A 22,302-nucleotide genomic window follows, 5' to 3' on the forward strand; every position below is an offset into this window, starting at 1 on the left:
CTTTCTTTCTTTCTTTCTTTCTCTCTTTCTTTCTCTCTTTCCTTCTTTCTTTCTCTCTCTCTTTCTTTTTCTTTTCTTTCTTTCTTTCTCTCTTTCTTTCTGACAGGGTCTTACCATGTTACTCATGCTGGAGTGCAGTGGCACAATCATGGCTCACTGCAGCCTCCACCTCCCCGGTTCTAGCATTCCCCCTACTTCAGCCTTCCAAGTAGCTGGGACAACAGGTGTGCATCACCATGCCCAGATAATTTTTTATTTTTTGTAGAGATGGGATCTCACTATGTTACCCAAGCTGGTCTCGAACTTCTGGGCTCTAGCTATTCACCCACCTTGGCCCCCCAAAGTGCTGGGATTATAGGCATGAACCATGCACCTGACCCCAGATAAAATCTTGAGAAGGAGCAGGAGCATCTTAAAGATGATCTTGGCTTACCCCCAAGTCAGTCTTGCCACTGAGCTCCAAAGTCCAGTTTGGTTGTGATCTCAGGGGCACAGACTTCTCATGCCTTCTCAGAGGGGCACTGGGCTAGTGGGGGAGAAGATTCAAGAGTAGAGGGGTTTAGCTTGTTGACACGAATATGCCCTGCCACTGACAGCGTTACTAGCGGGACTTTATCCTTGTCTGAACCAGCTAATGGCCTGTCTGGATAGAGTGCTTGCATGCACTAAAATTTATGATCTTAATCACAGCTCAGTGAGAATATTTGCGAGCAGAAGACTCTGTGTGTTTTAGGTTGGGCTCCCCAGAAGCAGACCCTGAGAGGAGGATTTGTGTGAAAGTGATTTATTATGAGGGGTTCTCAGAAACACTGGTAGGGGAGTGGGAAATGGGATGGGGAAGAGAAGAAGCCAAGAAGGGTGTGTGACCAAGCAAAGTCCCACGGGAGGGCTACTGTGGCTCCGTCCCCAGGGCAACTCCAGGGAGAGTTCAGGCTGCTCCTTGCAGTTGTCCCATCAAGGCAAGAGAGCTGGTATGATGTTTCAGAGACAGGGTCTCGCTCTGTCACCAAGGCTGGACTGCAATGGTGTGATCATAGCTCACTGCAGCCTCAAACTCCTGAGCTCAAGCAATTCTCTCACCTCAGCCTCCCAAATAGCTGTGACTACAGGCACTCACCACCATGCCCGGTTATTTTTATTTTTATGTTTTGGTAGAGATGGGGTCTTGCTATGTTGCCCAGGTTGGATTTGAACTCCTGGCCTCCAGCGATCCTCCTGCCTTGGCCTCCTAAAGTGTTGAGATTATGGGCATGAGCCATTCCACTCGGCCAGCTGGCATGCTTCTAAACCTGCCTTCACCACTAATTGGTTAAGGGCTGGCCTCCAAGGGGAATGTAAATTCCCAGGCACTCCAGTCTCAGCACACACAGGCAAAGTGAGAGCAGCCCTCTGCCAACATGTGGGTGCTGGCTAAGAGAAAGCACACCAGCAGCTGTGTGCAGAGCATGGTCTGAGTGTGTGTGGGCAGAGGCCCCAAGAGCCCTGCTATGTGCTCCTATTGCAAGTGGATCCAGTTCATTCTGCACACGTTCATCCATCTTCAACTCTGTGCCAGGCTCCGGGCATGCAGGTGACAAAGACACAGACCCAACCCTCATGAAATTTTCACAGCCAAGTAGGGGAGACAGACATTAAGTTTTAAAAGGCCTCCAAAAATGAGGAACTGTGATTGTGAATAGTGCTGTGGATGAGAAGAATGTGCGACCACCTGGGAGGAGACCTCGTCTAGCAGGTGGATGGGGATGAAGCATCTCCAAACAAGTGATGCTGAGCCAAGAGCTGAAGGATGAGTAAGAGTGAACCAGGCACAAAAGGGAAGAAGGAGCATTATAAGCCTGGGGTGCATGTGCAAGGGTCCTGGGGCAGGAATCCACAGGAGCAACTGAAAGGCCGGTGTGACTGGGGTCCCGAGACCAAGGGGAGAGCAGTAAGTGATGAGCCTGTGGGTTGCTGAGGGGTAATTATTCCCCACTTGCCACCTGATTCCTTTTCGAGCCTGTCCAATGTCGTTCATACCCAGATCTGTGAGCCATTCCTTGGTACGTTCCCTGGAAGCAGAAGGGAAATGGGGACATAGCGAGGATGTTAGGGTGGAAGAGTTTATTTTCAACGGTTCATCTTTTCCCCACTGAAGCTTATAGCTGAAATTAATACATAAATTTACAGCCACAAGTCAGTTGTGATAAATAATCCCAGAAGTGTTCCGATTATTTACATTTTTATGGAATCTTGCCTGAGCAAACCCAGAGAGCGCACCAGGCACTTGAAGAATTATGTCTTGTTCAAAACCAATTTAATAGCAATGGAAAATAAAGCCATCTGTGGGAACTTGTAGAGCAGAGTAGTAATTCTCTGCCAGATGAGCAATATACAAAAAGCACCAAATCAACCCGAGCACACCAAGCATTTGCACAGTTCAAGGGAAAGTAACAACTGCAACTTCAATGAACCGTTGGAAGACATCAGGCCTCAGAGTGTCTTTTGCTTGTGTTTTCGGCAGATGTCAGACAGATGAGGATTCTGCTCACGTAGCAACGTGACAGGAGTCCCTCATGGTCTCCCTATATACAGTGGCGCTGACTGGTGAGAAGCTGTGCAAAAGGGAAGAAAGATCACATGTTGGAGGGGTTAAGAGCATGCGTTGGGGCCAAAGAGTTGGGAGTTTGCATCTGGGCTCCCCCACTTACTAGCTGGGTGACATAGGGCAAGGTATTGTTTCTAATGTGTAAAAATGGGTAATACATGTGAGTGTTTTTCTCTCCCAGTTCAGCATCCTTTCTAGCTGTGTTAATCTGCTTTGCATTGCTGTAAAGAAATACCTGAGTCTGGGGTCTGGGTAATTTACAAGGAAAAGGGGTTTATTTGGGCTCACAGTTTTGCAGGCTGTACAGGAAGTATGGTGCTGGCTTGGAAGCTCAGGAAGCTTCCAATCATGGTGAAAGGCAAAGGGGGAGCCTGTGTGTCACATGGCAAGAGAGGGAGCAAGAGAGAGAGGGGGGAGGTGCCAGACTCTTTTAAACAACCAGATCTCATGTGAACTAAGAGCAAGAACTCACTTATTACTGTGAGGCAGGCACCAAGCCATTGATGAGGGAGCCACCCCCATGACCCAAACACATCCCACAAGGTCCCACTCCAACAATAGGGATCACATTTCAACACGAGACTTGGAGGAGACAAATATCCAAACCATATAATCCCCAATCTAACAGCATCATGTTTTTCTCTTTTCTCTTGCTTATTTTTTCATGGTTTATTATTTATTTTTTAACAGCTTTATTGAGGTATAATTTACATACATTAAAATTCACCCGTTTAAAATGTACAGTTCGATGAGTTTTAGCAAATTCACATAATGCCACAATTATCTCTACAATCCAGTTTTAGAAAACTTCCATCACTCCCAAAAGTTTTCTCATTTCCATTTATAGGCAATCCCAACTCCAACCTCCAGCTCCAGGCAACCACCAATGTTGTTACCATCTCTACAGTTTTCCTTTTTCTAGAAATTTCATGTAAATGGAGTCATACAATATGTAGTCTTATGTGTCTGTTTTCTTTCACTTAACATAATGTTTTTGAGATTAATCTATGTTGTTTACTTATTTATTTATTTTTTGAGACAGAGTCTTGCTCTGTCGCCAGGCTGGAGTGTAGTGGCATGATCTTGGCTCACTGCAACCTCTGCCTCCCAGGTTCAAGTGATTCTCCTGCCTCAGCCTCCTGAGTAGCTGGGACTACAGGCACGCGCCATCATTTTTGTATTTTTAGTACAGATGGGGTTTCACCATGTTGGCCAGTATGGTCTTGATCTCTTGACCTCGTGATCCACCCGCCTTGGTCTCCTGAAGTGCTGGGATTACAGGCATGAGCCACCACGCCTGGCCGATCTATGTTGTTTTAAGTACAAATAGTTTGTTCCTTTTTGTTTCTTTATGTATACACCACATTTTGTTTACCCATTCACTAACTGATGGATTTGGATGAATTTGAATTTGGATTGTCCACTTTTTTTGGCTGTTATGAATAATGCTGCTTTGAGCAATTGGATATATGTCTTTGTGCTGATATATCTCTGCATTTGAATCTTGAGTAGGTACTGATGAGTGGAATTGTTGGATATATGGTACATAACTTAAGAAACTGCCCAACTGGTTTCAAAAGTGGCTGCACAATTTTACATTCCTACTATCAATATATGAGGATTACAGTTACTCCATGTCCTTACTAACATTTTGAATTGTTGGCCTTTTCTATCTAACCATTCCATTAAGTGTGTCATGGCATCTCATTGTAGCTTAAATTTGCATTTCTGCAATAGCTAATGGTATGGAGCAAGTTTTTATATGCTTATTATTCATTGGTATATCTTCTTTGGTGAACGGTCTATTCTTTCATTTATTTAAAAAATTGGGTTATCTATCTTCATATTACTGAGTGTAAGCATTCACTGTGTTCCATACAGGTTCTTTATGTGTTTTGCAAATATTTCCTTCCAGTCTGTGGTTTGTCTTTTCATTTTTCTTAATGGTATCTTTTAAAGGGCAAAAATGTTAAATCCTGATGAAATCTAACTTGTCAATTTTTTTCTTTCATGAATTGTACTTTTTAGGGTTATTTCTAAGAAATGTTTGCCTAGCCCAAAGTCACAGGAGTTTTCCTCCTAGCCCAAGGTCACACAAGTTTTCTTCCTATGTTTTCTTCTATATGTTTTATAGTTTTCGCTCTTATATTTAGGTTTCTGATCAATTTTGAGTATTTTGAGTTAATTTTTGTGTGTGAGGTAAGGACCTAAGTTCTTTTTTTTTTTTTTTTTTTTTTTTTTTTTTTTTTTTTTACAGGGTCTTGCTCTGTTGCCCAGGCTGGAGTGCAGTGGTGCAATCATAGGTCCCTGCAGCCTCAGACTCCTGGGCTTAAGCAATCTCCCTGTCTCAGCCTCTCCTGAGTAGCTGTTACTACAGATGTGCAACACCACCAGGCTCAGCTAATTAAAAAAAGGTTTTTTAGAGATTTTTTTAGGTCTTGCTATGTTGCTCAGGCTGGTCTTGAACTCGGCCTCAAGCGATCCTCCCGCCTCAGCAACATATAGGTATCCAACTGTTCTAACACTATGTATTAAAAGACTGTCCTTTTCTTCTTGAATTACCTTGGCCACTTGTTGAAAGTCATTTGATCATTTGTGTGTGGAGTTATTTCTAGACTCTTTTAGTTTCCTTTTGAGGAATAAGCCCTTTTCTATTTGATGCAGATTCATAGTACAGTAATAGGAGAATTGATCTGGGGTTCTCTGAGGCTTTCAACCTAGGATTTGAATCTCTAGCAGAGAGACTTTGGTTATAATGGTGGTTTCCTAACCACAAAACTATCAATGGTAACAGCTAGCACCCATATGGCTCTTACTAAGTGCCCAGCACTCGTGCAAAACACTTTAATTATATTAATTCATTTAATACTTACAATAAAACCATCAAACACATACTATTATTGTCCCCATTTCTGAGGGGAAAACCAAGGCATGCAGGGCCTAAGTAACTTGCCAACCTCAAAATTAGTAAGTAGCAGGGCCAGGATTTGAACCCAGGAGGTCTGACTCCAGAACCCATGCCTTTATTTTTTTTAGAGACAGGGGTCTCAGTATGTTGCCCAGGTTGGTTTTGAACTCCTGGGCTCAAGTGATCCTCCTGCCTCAGCTTCTTAAATAGCTGGGATTACGGATGAGCCACTATACTCAGTGTGAGCCTATGCTTTTAAACATCAGGCTATCCTGTCTTGGTTATGCTTCCTCTTTTCTACCCTCTGGGGATGCCTTAGTTCCTGTCTTCTCCCAGGCCTGGCCACAGTATAAGCCCATCTTAGAGGATCTGGTCCCCACTTCCTCCCAGGAAGTGGTACAGGAGTTGCTGAAGGGGTTTACCTCCTGGGGTAACATTGTCAGATGTATGTTTAAAAAACAGCTGTGATTTCCACCACAAAGTGATATTTTCTTCAATCGTATCTTAGTTTGCTAGGGCTGCTATAATGAAATTCCACAGGCTGTGTAGCTTAAAGAACAGAAATTTACTTCTCACAGTTCTGGAGGCTGGAAGTCCATGATCCAGATGTTGGCAGGTTTGCTTTCTCTTGAGGCCTCTCTCGCTGGGTTGTGGGTGGCACCTTCTCGCTACATCCTTACATGCCCTTTTCTCTGTGCACACCCATGCCTGTGTCTCTTCCTCTTCTTATTAGGACACCAATCCTATTGCATTAGGGCCCCACCCTTATGACTTCATTTAACCTTAATTACCCCTTTGCAGGCCCTATCTCCAAATACAGTCACACTGGGGATTAGGACTTCAGCATATGAATGGGGGGCAATCATTTAGCCTATAACAAATAGCTACAATTTAATGAAACACTTATTATCTCCTGGGCTCTGCACTAGGTAATTCACATATAGTCTGTCATTTCATCCCCATACTAGCTTTGTAACCTTAGACAACTAACAACCTCTCTGTGCTGAGTTTCCTCATCTGCAAAATGGGGACACAAATAGTACCTGCCTTATAGTGTTGTTATGAGTATGAAATCAATGAATATGTGTAAAGCACCTAGAACACTGTCTGGTGCAGGGTGTTTGTTAAATAAACCCACACTGTGAGGTTGGTAGAATTCACATCCTCAGATAAGCAAACCAAGCTCATCTGAGGATATGAAGTAAGCACTTTGTCCAAGGTCAACTGGCAGAAACATGTTTAAATTCAGTGCTGTGAGCAAGGTGCGGTGGCATACGCCTGTAATCCCAGCACTTTGGGAGGCTGAGGAGGGCAGATCACCTGAGGCCAGGAGTTCGAGACCAACCTGGCTGACATGGTGAAATCCCGTCTTTACTAAAAATACAAAAATTAGCCAGGTGTGGTGACAGATATCTGTAATTCCAGCTACATGGGAGGCTGAGGCAAGAGAATCGCTTGAACCCGGGAGTCGGAGGTTGCAGTGAGCCGAGGTAGTGCTACTGCACCTGGGCGATAGAGCAGGACTCCGTCTGAAAAAAAAAAAAAAAAAAAAAGAAAAGAAAAAAAAATTCACTGTCATCCTGATCTTTGTAATGGGCTCAGGAACTGGCCCTAGAGTCCTGGTAGATTCTAGTTTGCGTCTCCAGGGAAGGAGAGACTGACCAATCTTACATTTCGAGAGCAGGACTTAAGAAAAAGCAATCACCAACGGCCATTCTGCCCAAGCAGAACTCGCACTCTGATCCGCGGCAATCCACTGCCTTGAGTGATCGGTATGGAATTTTTCAGGTGAGGAAGCGGGAATACAGCAGAGAGATCTATGCCATGCATTGGGAGAAAGAGCAGGAATTCCAAGTGACTGAAGCGGCAGGTGGCTGGGGGGATGGGGCAGTGAGGAGGCAGGGGCTTGGAAACTGGGGAAGCTGAGCCACAGTTGTACACATTGGGACTTGTCTGTCCTTTGTGTTGTAAGCCACAAGGATGCACTGGAGAGTTTTGAGCAGGATCACTGACTGCATCAGTATCAAGCCACAAAAATGGATTCTGGCCAACTTAAGCCAAAAAAAAAAAAAAAAGCTAAAACAGAAATAAAGCTCTTTTGAAAAGCCTGCCTCAAAGATCTAGGCAACAGGAACTAACCGAAAACCCTTTAAGGCACCTTACCACGTTTCTTTCTCTGGAATGGGGCTTGGGGGGCACCTCCAGGCCTGTTCTAGGGAGAGCTAATATGATTGGTCTAGCCTGGGTCACATGACCACGCCTGGGCGGGCAGAGCTTCTTGATTGACAGTCCCACCCGACTGTTTTTAATGAGGGAGGGAGGTTCCCCGGCGTGAGAGTGGATGCTGTTGCCTGAGGAAGGGGAGTTGTCTAAAACAAGAGGAGAAGCTGCAAGTAGACTACTAGTAAGAAGAGAGCAGACCTGGGAAGCAAACCAGAAAAAGGGACTTTTGTTAATTTGTCACCAGGACACACTGCCGTTTCATGTGCAATGCAGCTGTGCTTAAAATTGGCCCCCTGTGTAATTTCGAGGGTAAATATAGAGCTTCTTCAATAGTTAAAAAAAGCTAACGGCAAGAACTAGATACATTTCTATGTGTTTTATGAAGAAATTTACTGTTTTCTTGAGTAGAGAATACTTGAGTAATATATTCATGTAGTTCAGAACTCAACATGATACAAAAATATATACATGTGACAGCCTCATTCACATCCCATTCTCACCCTCAGGCTTATATGTAAGCACGTACTTGTTTCCTATATGCCCTTCGGTGTTTTATTATTATTATTATTTATTTTTTATTCTGCTATAAGTTCAGATAAGTATGTTTGAGTATATGAAGGATTTGTCCTGAATTTCCTTTTTGGACGGTATTGGGAAGCCCAGGGGAAGTTGGAGGTCTATTTTATCAGCCTAGGACCAGCTCTGGGATTCTCCCATGGATCCATTGACAAGGCAGGTACTATTTGTGTCCCCATTTTGCAGATGAGGAAACTCAGCACAGAGAGGTTGTTAGTTGTCTAAGGTTACAAAGCTAGTACGGGGATGAAATGAAAGACTGCATGGGAATTACTTAGCACAGAGCCCAGGAGATAATAAATGTTTCATTAAATTGTAGCTATTTGTTATAGACTAAATTATTGCCCCCCATTCATACGCTGAAATCCTAACCCCCAGTGTGACTGTATTTGGAGATAGGGCCTGCAAAGGGGTAATTAAGGTTAAATGAAGTCATAAGGGTGGGGCCCTAATCTAACAGGACTGGCGTCCTAATAAGAAGAGGAAGAGACACAGGCATGGGTGTGCACAGAGAAAAGGGCATGTAAGGATGTAGCAAGAGGGTGCTGCCTGCAACCCAGCGAGAGAGGCCTCAAGAGAAAGCAAACCCACCAACATCTTGATCTTAGACTTGGTCTTTTTTGAGGTCCTGGGTACACTAGAGTCCTCAGCCCCCTGCTGTATTTCTGGAGGAAGGTCCCGGGCTTCCGGGTCTGGGAATAAGTACTCTTATTTCAATGGAATACTCCAGTTCTTCAGGCCTGGGGAATGTAGGCGTTCAGCTTAGTTTTCAGATTCCTCCCAGTCCTCTAGGGCAGGGCTCTGCAAACTGCAGTTGGAGGGCCAAATCCTGTCCATCACTTTTTTTTAAAATAAAATTTTATTGGACCACAGCCACAATAATTTGTTTACATATTATTTGTGGCTGCTTTTGCTTTACAGCAGCAGAGTTGAGTAATTGAGACAGAGACGGTAAGGCTTTTGAAATCTAAAATATTTTCTATGTTGTTCTTTATGGAAGTTTGCCAGTCCCTGCTGAGAGAGCTGAAAAGGAAATGAGGACCTTGTCCTGGAAGTACTTCCCAGTGGTTACAGAAACCCTCAGTGGCCCAAAACGAGGAGGCCATCACTAAAGAGACGGAGCAGCTCAGTCTGAAGTCTGGGAGTCATCCTTGTCACCTCCTTTCCTTCATCCTATCCCCACCCCACATTCGATTCCATAGCAATGCCTATGGATTTTTTTTTCCCAAAATATTCTTTGATTCTGTCCTCTTCTCTCCGTCTCCAGCAGCATCACTGCTTCATCTCTTGCCTGGACCCCTGCAGTCACCTCATCAACCCCTTTCCTCCTGCTTTCACAGCGAGGCTGTTGCAATCCATTCTCCACCGAGCAGCCAAAGTCATCCTTGCAAGGTACAGATCTGAAAATCCTTCAATGGTTTCCTGTTGTACTTGGGATAGTGACCCAAAGCACAGTCTGACCTCTGCCCACTTCTCCGGAGCCCTCTCGTGTCATGCCTACTGCCAGCTCTCTGTACTCGGGCCACATTGGTGGTGCTGGGTTCCTCCAGAACAGGGCTTTCCCACAGACTATTTCCTGTGCCCACATGCTCCCCACTCTTCCTGCTTTTCCAGTGAGCTCCTTCTCATCCTTCAGCTGCTATCTTGACCATCACTTCCTCTGATAAATCTCTCTTGACCTCCTTTACTGGGTAAATGCCCTCATTACAGGCTGCTGCAGCCCTGTGTCCCCATTCTCCCGAATGGTGTTGAAGTTGCAATTCTATACGTGTGTGTGTGTTTGTGTGTGTATGTGTGTGTGTGTGTTTGTTGGTCACCTTCTCCATGAAGGCAGGAACCCACATCTGGCCTTGCTGACCATGGTGTCCCCAGTGCCTAGTATAGTGCTTGGCACATAGACCCTCCATAAATATTTACCAAATAGATAAATAATGAATCTTACTCCATTCCAGCCATTTCCGGGTATGGGAGAGATTCCGCTGTGCTCTGCAACTTGCTGAGGTTTTAGGTGCCAAAGTCTCAACTTCATCCCTTGAGAACCATGTTTAACAGAGCGAGTTGGCAGAACCAACCTAGCCTGGTGTTGATTGAATGCCACTTTGAGATGGCAGCTGCTGAATTTCTTCCAGTCGGTGTCTCCAGCCCCTGATGGGGTGTGCGCGAGAAGCTTTTCTCCAGACTGTGTCCTGGAGATCTGTCATATCAAGAGGGATGGATGCTTGTTCCATTTGCTTTTCCAGCTTCTGTGCACCTGGTTCCCACAACCCAACCAGTGAAGATGCTAGTGAGAAAGGCATACAGGTGTCTCAGCGTCTTTCCCTCCACACCCCCACTAGCTGTTAAGTATTCCACAGGATCCAGACAGAGAATTTTATTTGTTTTTCTGGACCTAAGCTGCCCCTTGACATAGCCGGTGATTGCTTTTTTTTAAAATCACGAAGGAGAAACTAGGTTTTTTCATATACTGATAAGGTGTCAGGTGACAGAGAGATCAGCATCCCAACACATAAATCTGCAACTAATCCTTAGAAATCAATATTTTTCATTAAGAACCTGTGAGAGTTGGACCATTATGGGGAAAATCTGTTTAGATTGACACCTTGATGAAGTTATTCAGTCCAGGGTCTTAAGTCATTGAAAGGTAATAAAGAGCACAGAGCAATCTCAGGACTGGTTAGGGGAGAAAACGATGGGAGTATTGAGCTTCAGTTCAGTGAAAAATGACCTCCTGATTTATTGGGGAATGATGGGGTGCTGGCCTCTTGGGCGGGCTGGGCCAGACACCATGCACATGGCAGCCTTTCGGTCTGACCACCTCTCCTCCCTCTGCAGTCACTGCTGTTTATAAGCTGCCTGGCAATAACAAAGTAGTGGGGAAATATTTAGAGGGTCTTGGGAGATTTCCAACATTCTCTAAGTCCCCACCCACATAATGCTCTTTCACATTTTGGACTTTTTCTCCAAAGGGAGACTTTCTCCAAAGGGAGTGGAGTCAGGGGAGCCAAGGGTGGAAAGGACCGAAGGATTGACTGAGCCACCATTGGCTCATGTAAAATCACTACTCAAAATGCCCATTTTGCTGGTCACAAGGAATGGGGGCATTTAATTATTCTAATAGTTTAACAATGAGATTGAATTCACTTTTGTAAAATTGTCTTTATGATCTATTAGATCTGAAAGGACCCAGTTCATTGTCAGAAAGAACCAGGGTTATTTGAAGCCAGTCCCTGGTATCATCAAGATCAAGAGGGTGAAGGTGGCATCAAATATTTCCTTGTGGGTCTCAACTGTTCACAGAGAATCACATTGGATGGGCTCTAGGAAGTACATTTTCTTGTCTCTCTCTTTCTCTTTCTTCTTTCTTTTTCTTTCTTTCTCTTTCTTTCTCTCTTTTTCTTTCTTCTTTCTCTTCTTTCTTTATTTCTCCTCCCTCCCTCCCTCTCCTTCCTTCCTTCCTTCCTTCTTTCTCTCTCTCTCTCTCTTTCTTTCTTTCCTTCCTTCCTTCTTTCTTTCTTTCCTTCTTTCTTTCTTTTTCTTTCTTTCCCTGTCCATGATCCCAGATCCATCTTTCTCCAGTCCTCTATAATCAATGCCAGATGAGAGCCATTCCTGGTTTTGTCCTGGGAACGGAATGGTGGATTCTCACATTCTTAGAGTGGACCATTTACAGGACAAACAAGTCTCTGTCTTATAACTATTGATTCCCTGTCAGCATAACTTTCATGCATTTATAAGCACTGGAAGCCACGTGACATGGAAATATCCCTTTGGTACCTTCTTATAAGGTCAACAGAGTGCTGCAGCACAGTCTTTTGGATTTGATGAAATATGATATGATTTCTGATTTAATGCAGTTGAAAGATGTCCTGTCTGGGTGTGAGGCTGAGGAAGTATTGAAGTGATGAAAGGTACAGAGAGCCCCATTCCACTGAAAAGCCACACTGGCAGCTGGGTGGGATGTGTGTGGGCAATTGCAGTAGGGATAGTAAGAGGAGGGTGGATTCAAGAAAGAGTTAAGAAATCAAATAGATAGGAGTGCTAACAATTTGGATTAGGAATCCGTTCATGTGTTGAGCTTTCACTACCTCCTCATCACTTAGAAAGAGTGGGAGGAAAAAGAAGATAAGAAGAGCCAAGAAGGGAATTCAGATGAATGTCAAGAACTAAGGCACAAATAGAGGAGACTGAGGCATAGTCAGAGAGAGAGGGAAAACCAGAAGGGAGTGGAATCAGGGGAGCCAAGGGTGGAGAAGGACAGAAGGATTGATTGAGCCATTGTCCTCAGAGGTTGTGTAAGATCACTACTCAAAATGCCCATTTTTCTGGGCAAATACGGTGTTTTCTATGACCCTACTCAGAACCGGCTCAGTGCAGTGATGGGAGCCAGAGAGCAGTGGATGGAGGGGTGGGTAGAACTCAACTCCTGGGGCCTCCCTTTTGCTGTGTTCCATAGAGCTAAGTTTCCAGATTTATCACCCTTACAGAGCATGATGTGAATGGCATCCCTGGAGGTTCTGGTTGGAAGTGGAGTCCCTGAGCATAGACTATACTACTCTTGAGTCTCTTGGCTGATAAGAGGAGGGAGGAGGCAGTAGTTAGTGGGGAGCATTATTTTTATTATTTTATCTTAATAAAATAATAAAAAATCCCCACTGAGGGGATGGTGGTGATGAAGAGGCATCCATTACTATTAAAAACAAAGAGGGGCCAGGCGCAGTGGCTCACACCTGTAATCCTAGCACTTTGGGAGGCCAAAGTGGATGGATCGCCTGAAGTCAGGAGTTTGAGACCAGCCTGACCAACATGGTAAAACCTCGTCTCTACTAAAAATAGAGAAAATTAGCCAGGTGCAGTGGCACGAACCTGTAATTCCAGCTACTCGGGAGGCTGAGGCAGGGCAGTCACTTGAACCTGGAAGGCAGAGGTTGCAATGATGAGCTGAGATCATGTCACTGCACACCAGCCTGGATGACAAAGCGAGACTTTGTCTCAAACAAACAAACAAACAACCAAAGAGGGCAGGAAATAAATGAAAGGGTGGGATCTAGAGAAAAAATGGGGAACCTGGCTTTGTGCAGGAACCACCTCTCTTCCACTGAGCAGCAGGGAAGGGATTAGTGTCCACCCATCCCTAGCTCTTTAATGGAGCTTGTTTCCTGACACAACATACACTGGGATTCTGTTGGGCTCAGTCTTTTTCTAGATCACAGCTGCAGAGCTAGACCAGCAATTGGGCTCAGTGTTTTTCTAGATTTTCTGGCTTGCCTACATGAACTGTCAGTCTAGCTCTTTTTTCCTGGCAGTGCATTCTAACACCTCATTCATTCATTTCTCCATTCAATAAGTATTCATTGAGCACCTACTGTGTTCTAGATACTGTACTAAGCACAGGTGAGTACAAAGCTGAACACGATCCAATTCCTGTCCCCAAGGAGCTTAGAGTTTTGTGAGAGAGGCCGACAAGCAAACAGGAAATTACAGTATCATGTGGTAGGGGCTTTTCTACGGGTAAATCACAGGCACCAGACTCAGTCTTGGAGCAAGAGGCTTCCTGGAAGAAGAGACATCTGAGACTAAAAGGGCAAGTGCAATTTAGCCAAGCCAAGAGGTGGTAGGAATGGTATTTTGGGAGAAGAGCAGTCCAGTGAAAAGGCTCAGTGAGTAGAGAAGCTGTGGCACATTGGATGAATGGAATAAGGCCTAAGAGGCTGGACTGTGGATTGAGAGAAGGGAAGTGGCAAGAAGTGAGACTAGGGCAGAGCTTGTTAGCCTTGGGACAGTTCACATTTGGTGCTGGGTAACTCTTTGTCACAGAAGTCTGTCCTGCCCACTGCAGGATGCTCAGCATCCCTGGCCTCTTCCTGCTAGATACCAGTAGTACTCATTCCCTGCTTGTGACCACCAAAAATGTCTCCAGGCATTGCCAAATGTCCCTGGCTGGAGGTGGTGGAGCAAAATCACCCCCCACTTAGAACCACTGAATTAGAAAAATCAGGCAGGGATCCTGTCCAAAAGGGTCCTACAAATCATGATAAAGAGTTAGGGCTTTATCTGGGAGACAAGGGGCAGCCCTTGAGGGTTTTAATCATGGGATGGGGGAGGGGTTCCACGAACAAATCCATGACTTAGAAAGATCATCTTGGCTGCAATGATGCAGAGACAGAAGTGAGATCGAAGGCAGGAAGACCACTTTTGAGGCTGCTGCTGTGACCCTGGTGAGAGAGAATGGTGACACGGATCAGGGGACAACACAGTTAGGGAGAGGTGGATGGAATTGGACTCTCACCCTTGTTCTGGTGGCCCAGTGAGATATTTTCTTTGGTTTACAAATCTCAGCTTCTCTCTCCCCCTATCCTGTTTCAGGATGTTCCCTGAGTTGGAGATAGTGGTTCTTAACTTTGTGGGCAGTCACTAAGAGTACTAATAACAAGTGCAGTGGTTCAGGCTCCTTGAAGGAGGAAAGGGCCCAGGCCTTGGCATTCCTCCTGGCTTCCCCGGGTGATTCGGATTCCCATCAGCATTTGGAAACCACTGACTTAGGGTATCCATAGCTACAGGCAAGATATATTCTGCGGGTCTCCATCCCACCTGACCTGCAGAATCTGGGATGAATGTCCCATCTGATGTACAAAATCTGGGATAAATGTCCCACCTGGCCCACAGAATCTGGGATGAATGTGCTACCTGACCTGTGGAATCTGGGATGAATGTCCCGTTTGACTCTCGGAATCTGGGTTGAATGTCCTACCTGACCCATGGAATCTGAGATAAATATCTAGCCTACCCTTGGAATCTGGGATAAATGTCCCACCTGACCCATGGAATCTGGGATAAATAGCTAACCTACCCACAGAATCTGGGATAAATGTCCCACCTGACTTATGGATTCTGGGATGAATGTCCCACCTGACCCGCGGAATCTGGGATGAATGTCCTTCCCCCAGATGTGGTCTTTTCCAGGCTGCTCAGGGATCATACTGGGAGCACTTGTTTCCTGCGTGTCCCTCCTGTCACATATCCGGGAGCAGTGCATGAGGTCTTGGTTGTGAAATTGCGTATCTGCCTCTTGCTGACAGCTCCTGCAGCTCAGGGGATGCCTTGAGGACAGAAGTTGACCATGGACACGTCTGCTGCTCCCATACAAGAGAAATTTGTAGGTGATTCCAAGCCCAGCTTCCTGGCCCTGATGCAGTCATATATCAAAATACAGAGGGGCTGTTTCCAGGGGAACCTATGCAACAGTAATAACAATAAACAAGAACAGTAGTGATAAGAGCAATAGTAAGAACTGCCATTTACAGGGGGCTTACAATGTGTGTACCAGACATTATGCTGAGAACATCATATATATTATCTCATTAAATCTTCCCACCTAACTGGAACATAATTACTAGAACGTTATGCACATGTTAGTGATAAGAAAATTGAGGCTCACAGAGGTTAAGAAACTTGCCTGAGCTCATGTAGCTATTAAAAGGCAGAATTAGGAACTCAGGTCTGCCTGACTTGAGCATAAGCTCCGAACCACTGCACAGCCACTACATCCTTTCCCACTTCAGCCCAGCATCCATCTCCAGTAACTTGAGACGGAGAATTTGTGGGTCCTTGTTTAGTCCCTGAGTATATCCATTAGGATCATGTTTGTTGGTGACAGAAACCCCAAATAAAAGTAGTTTATGCAAGGTAGAATTTTGTCTCCTCTAAAAAGAAGTCCAGAAGTATGCAGTTTAGAGCTGATGTTATGCCCCTTTTACCTTGATGCTCTGTGATTCTCAGCAGACGACTACTACCTCATGATCCAAGCCGGCAGCTCACATTAAGCCATCACATCTGCATTCCAGCCAGCGGAAGGGAGGAAGGATCAAAGAAGGCACCGTCTTTCCCCAAAGTCACACATAACCCTGGTTACATGTTGTTAGCCAGAAATTAGTCACATGATAATACCCAGTAGCAAGAGAATCTGCTCATCAACTAAAAATGAGTGTTCTATTTCTAAGGTAGGCAGAGGAGAAGAAATTAGTGGCAGCTAGTAGTCTCTGCCGGTGGAATGCTGCTAAGGGTCTAGGCTAGATAATTTTAAAAATTGTTTTATTTTACAACTTTCACTTTTGTGGGTACATAGTAGGTGTATATATTTATGGGGTACATAAGATATTTTGACACAGACATACAATGTGTAATAATCACATCAGAGTAAATGGGGTATGTGTCACCTCAAGTATCTATCCTTTGTATTACAAACAATCCAATTATACTCTTTCAGTATTTTAAGATGTACGGTTAGATTATTATTGGCTGTAGTCAATATACTGTGCTATCGAATACTAGCTGTTATTCATTCCTGCTATTTTTTTTTGTAGCCATTAACCATCTTCCCCTCCCGCTATTCCCCACCACCCTTCCCTTCCCAGCCTCTGGTAACCATCATTCTAGGCTAGATAAATGTTTTGGGAGGGTAGCCATATAATTTGTCATCTTAAGATGGACACTTTGTGGGAGCAAAAGAAAGTGCTAAAATACTGAATAAGTATGAATGGATTTAGATCGGGCATGGGACTGTCCAGGAGAACTGGAATGTAAAATTGCCCTACTGGAGGAATCTGCCTCCTGCATTAGAAATAAGACTGGGTCAAGGTTGTTCTCGTTAGAAACCTAAAAAAGCAACTCCATCCCAGAAGAATGTATATGTCCACTCTCTGGCTGACTGTCAGCACACACATTTTGATTGAGGTTTTTCTCAAAACGCCAACTTGAGGTAATATCTTTGCCTTAGGTGTTTGTCCTCAAAGGGCAGCAACCACCATTGATTTCTGCACTTTGTGGCAGCTGTTTAATTCATTCCTTACCTAATTTTCCGTCCACCCTCTGAGGTCTATGAGTCAGGTGCTATCATCCCCACTTTACATGCATCCACCGAGGCTGGGGGTAGTGGGATTAAAAGATGTCCCCAAAGTCACTCGACAAAAAAATGGCAGAGCCTGGGTTTGAACTGGTACCTTGTGGATACTGAACATCCTTCTTACAACCACTCTATTATACTTCAGCCCTATCTCAGGCCATCCACTTCCCTGCCTGACCCACTGTACTGCTCGTCTGTCTTTTCCATTCCTGGTTCCATAATCTGGGCTGCCTCATCACTGGGACAACCATTTGGATCTCCCAGTTGATGTTCCTTAGTTATTCAAACCTCCTCCTTAGCTCCACATCCTCTCCTTTCCTATTCCACTCTGAGCTCTCCACACCATCTTGGTTTCTATTCATTGGTAGCTCCATGGTCTTGGGCCCATCATGGAGCTCAGACCAACTGGACCATCTCTGAGGTTTTTCCCACAGTGAGGAAGGATGAAGATAAGACACAAAGAATGGGAGACATAGAGGCAGAGAAGTTTGCTGGTGGAGTGGTGGAAGCTTTAAGCTCTTCCTACTGTTGACCACAACTTTATAGGAGAAAGAGGATGTGGGATCTTAATAACTCACCTTGAAGATATGGAAGGGGGAGCTGACCAGGAGCACTTGAAAGGATGGCATAGCAGCATGAGAGCTCTGCAGAGGTTGGAGAGCTTGTATGTAGAGCTGCTTGTATGTGGACTGGGTTCATGGTGTGGTGTGATTTCCTTTACTACAGCTCAGTCTCCTCTGGGGTGGGGAAAGAGAACGCATGGTTGAGGGAAGCCTTGGTGTATATCCCCTGTGCTATTCTGCTGTAACTCGTAGTTAATTTTTCACCTGTCTCTCATCTTATCAATTCTTGTATCCCCAGGGTCAGACACAAAGTCTGACACCTGGGAAGGTGTTTCTCAGATGTGAGTGTTCGACGAATGTTTCCTTTCAGCTCTAAACCCTGATGGCCTTTTAAATGTTGGGTACTCCTGTACCCCTTTCATGATCCATCCTCTGTCTCCCTCCCAACCAAATACTCACTCAGAAACGATGCAGTCTTTTAAAACCAGCGATATTTATTAATAGCCATTAATGCATGTGGTCATTTAAAAATTAAGCATTCAATAAAGCAATACATCACAACATAAAATAGAAATAACACAAAAAACAGTGTTTGCTCTTTATTTAACTCTTTTTAACCCAAGGCTGGGTTTTTGTGAGCCAGCTGGGTTCTTTTGTAGCGAAATGTCCACATTTCATGAGGTGTTTGTGACCCCCTGGAAATAGGTTGTAGGTTCCCCTTCCTCTTCCTGCAGATGGCAGCATGGAGTAGTGGTTAAGCCCATGGGCTTTGGAATCAGGTTTTCTGCCTGCAAGTCTTGTCACTGTGATCTACTAGCTGTGTGACCTTGGGTGAGTTACTTAACCTCAGTTTCTCCATCTGAAGAATGGGGAGAATAATAAATACCTATCTCACAGGGTTGTTATTAGATCTTTCATAAAAAGCCTTGAATAGAATTGCTATTTTCCTTTCTATCACCCAGGTGGAGTGGGAAACTTCTGCTCCCGGCAGTCATTTAAATCCTGTGCTCTGGTGAGGTGGCTCACGCCTGTAATCCCAGCACTTTAGGAGGCTGAGACAGGTGGATTTCTTGAGGTCAGGAGCTCGAGACCAGCCTGGCCAACATGGTGAAACCCTATCTCTACTAAAAATACAAAATTGCCGGGTGTGGTGGTGCATGCCTATAGTCCTAGCTATTTGGGAGGCCGAGGCAAGAGAAGAGAATTGTTTGAACCCGGGAGGCGAAGCTTGCAGTGAGCTGAGATTGCCTCACTGCACTCCAGCCTGGGCAACAGAGCAAGACTCTGTTTCCAAAAAAAAAAAAAAAAAAAAAAAAAATCCTGTGCTCTGACGGTCCAGTGACTTACTTCTTCACAGACAGAAAGAAACTCCCGGCCATCCGACCCTTGGTGGAAGGGGTATTGCTTTTTAGTTTTGCTCTCCATGATTTCCAAAGGCAGTAGCATTTCTGAGTGAAAACAAATGCTCGCCTGCTGCTCGCTGGTTCTGTATGTACTGATTAGCATCACAGGGGTGGGACTGGGGGTACTGTTCTAGAAACATTCACTTTGATTCCTCAAATAAATCCCCCCTGGGTCCTGCTAGGAAACTAACTGGGAGTTGATTCTGATGAATAAATGTGCTGCCGCCGCCTGAGGAATTGACCGCGCCGGCAGATGGCTGGAGCATGAGAAACACTCTGTCGTGGCCTTCTAAGGGGCCCATCAATAATAGATCGGCTCCAGCCCTGGGAGAGGGAGGCATTTCTGCCGCAGGTATGAATTATGGATGCCGTTTAGGGTAATGCGGATCTATCTCAAAGGTTCCGCTCAGTTTATGTGCTAGTAAAAGCGGGCAATTTGCTTGTGTTCCAGCTATAATTTGCGCTACATTAAGGGATCCTCCTTTCCATAATGGATGTGCGGTTGAACGCAGGCGCAGCCAGGCCTCGAGGGCAGGGCCTAGGCAGCCAGCTCAGGAGTACAGCTAGGTGTGATCCTCTGCAGTCCAGTCACAGGGCCCCAGATGTTCTGCTGTGGATGCAAGTGGATGCCTTAAACTCTTTCCCAAGGTCCTGGAGAGAAACTGCACTACTGCCTTGCTGTGACTCACCTATCAAATGCAGTTGATGCACATACCCAGAGGAGCACAAAGGAAAACCTACAGGCTACAGTCTGGACAAAGACACAGCAGTCTTGCAAGAGAAGCCATAGATAGGGTGGTTAAGAGCACAGATTCTGGAGCCAGATTGCTCAGGTCTGAATTCTGGCTTTGCCATTTTCTAGCTATGTAGCCTTTTGTAAATTATGTAGCCTTTCTGTGTCTCAGTTTCCTCCTCTATAAAATAGCAATAATAGCACTAACCAGTTATATGCTGAAGCCAGAGCAAACACATGAAAGCCAACTGTTTAATTATCAGACACTTTGCAAGCTGGTTGTTAAATACAGCCTTTATTAAAAATTAAATTTTATAAGCTTGCAATTAAAACCAAAGGTAATAAATGCTCCAAACTCATCAATTCCCAATTATTTTACTCCATTTTACTATTATCTATGCTCTTGAGGCTACTTATGTCTACTGTGTCTACATGGTGGCAATGATACATAATATACGTCCCTTTCCAATGATATATGATGTGCATCTTCCCAGTGATATGTGATAGGCATTTCTTCCCAATGCCAAGGTCATGACATTACACTGATAACTTACAACTGGCCACAGTGGGAGTGTTTACACTAGGGACATTGGCAAGTGCTGCAAATCAAAGCTTTCCCAATGAGAGCTGGTTGTTAAACTTTTAAGAGCATACCAGTGGTACTGACCTAATAAAGTTGTTTGGAGGATTGAATAGTTGATATGTTTATAAATTGCTTATAACAGAGCCTGGCACAAAGTAAGTGCCGTACAAAAATTTGCTGTTATTATTTTCAGAGATTTTTATAATTTTTTCTAGCACAGATCAAGTGGTCACTGTTTGAATGAAGTCCTTCAAGGAACTGTAATCTTTTTCTTTCTTCCTAACCCCTGTGATCCAACAGCCTGAGAAAAGACTTATAAACTTTCTCTTAAAGGCAAGGACACACTGAAATCTGGGGGGAAAATTGGTTTGGGTTCTCCTGAGCTTTTCAAAGTACTTTCTTTGGTGTGAGCTGGTGTGATAGTGGACCGACTTTAGTAAGGAGTGGGATTCTGGCTTTATCACTGATCTGAGAAGATTACTTTACCTCTTCAAGTTAGGACTACAGGCCCACGCCACCATGCCTGGGTAATTATTATTATTATTTTTTTAAGAGATGAGGGTTTCACATTGTTGTCCAGGTTGGTCTTGAACTCCTGGTCTCAAGCAATCCTCCTGCTTTGGCCTCCTCAGTTGTAAAAAGAGGCTGCCTCATGGGTTTGGGTAGTAAAGGTGATATAGTTGCCTGAGGTCCAGTTCTACCTCTAGCACTTGCTGCTCCCAAGACCTTAAAAAAGCTCTCTGAATCCTATAAACCTTAGTTTCGTCTTCTATAAAATTGGAGCAATAATACTTCTGTTTCCTGGTGGCTGGGAGATGAAATGGGGTAATACAATTAAGAGGTTAGCATTTTACCTGGATATAGGAGATGCTTAATAAATATTAACAGTGACCTTAGCTACTACTTGGCAATGATACCTCTTATCATCCCTGATAACCTGGGTGGTTTTGGCTGATCTGGCTGGTTGGCTGGGGAAGGCTCCCTTTCTTTCTTCTCTCTTGCAGATCTCTTCCTCCCAAAACTGTGCCTCCCTGAGAATGAAGGGCTTGTGACCCTCTCATACTGATGCTGTGTCCTCTTGGATAGAGTGTGATCAGAAGGGCTTGTGGCCTTCTCATACTGAGGCTCTTTCCTCTTGGGTAGAGTGTGATCGAGCAGTGCATCCTTGCTCACACCTGCAAGCCAACGGCTCAGAACTGTTGTGAGGATTAAATGGGATAATGTAGGTGAGGATTAAATGGGATAATGTAGGTGCAGCAGGACCACTCATTAGGAATTTAACATGGCAGAATGGTCTGCTGAGGAACGAGTTGTCTTATTTTCTCAGCTGGATATTCATCAGTGAAGGATGAAACATTCTTCTCTTCTCTTGCCCAGGAGGATGGATGGGTCTTTGTGTCCTTAAGGTTTGAGTTAACCCTCCTCCTTGGGAAGGGTTAACAGAATTTTTCTTAGGCTGTTGGATCTCAGGAGTCCAGGAAGGAAGAAAGGGTTTTAGCTCCTTAGTGAGGTTTGCTCAAAAGCAGTGTCTGGGTGGTTTTCTCTGAAAAGCCAGATGATATGGGCAGGGCCCTGTGAATCATAGGAGGATATCCTGAGGCCAGGCTCTGAACGGTGGGTGACCTGTGGGTTTGCTGGCCACTACCCTCTCCCAAGTGGGAAACAGAACTTATGGCACCTTTGAATACTCGGTGGGAGGCTAGGCACTGAATGTGACTTGGGGCTTTCCAGGATCACACAAAGAAGAAGTGGGGCTTGGAGATGATTGGGAGAATCTATTTATTTATTTATTTGAGACAGGGTCTTGCTCTGTTGCCCAGGGTAGAGTAC

This window comes from Colobus angolensis, unplaced genomic scaffold, assembly GCF_000951035.1.
Source record: "Colobus angolensis palliatus isolate OR3802 unplaced genomic scaffold, Cang.pa_1.0 Scaffold92, whole genome shotgun sequence".
NCBI classification, from domain to species: domain Eukaryota; kingdom Metazoa; phylum Chordata; class Mammalia; order Primates; family Cercopithecidae; genus Colobus; species Colobus angolensis.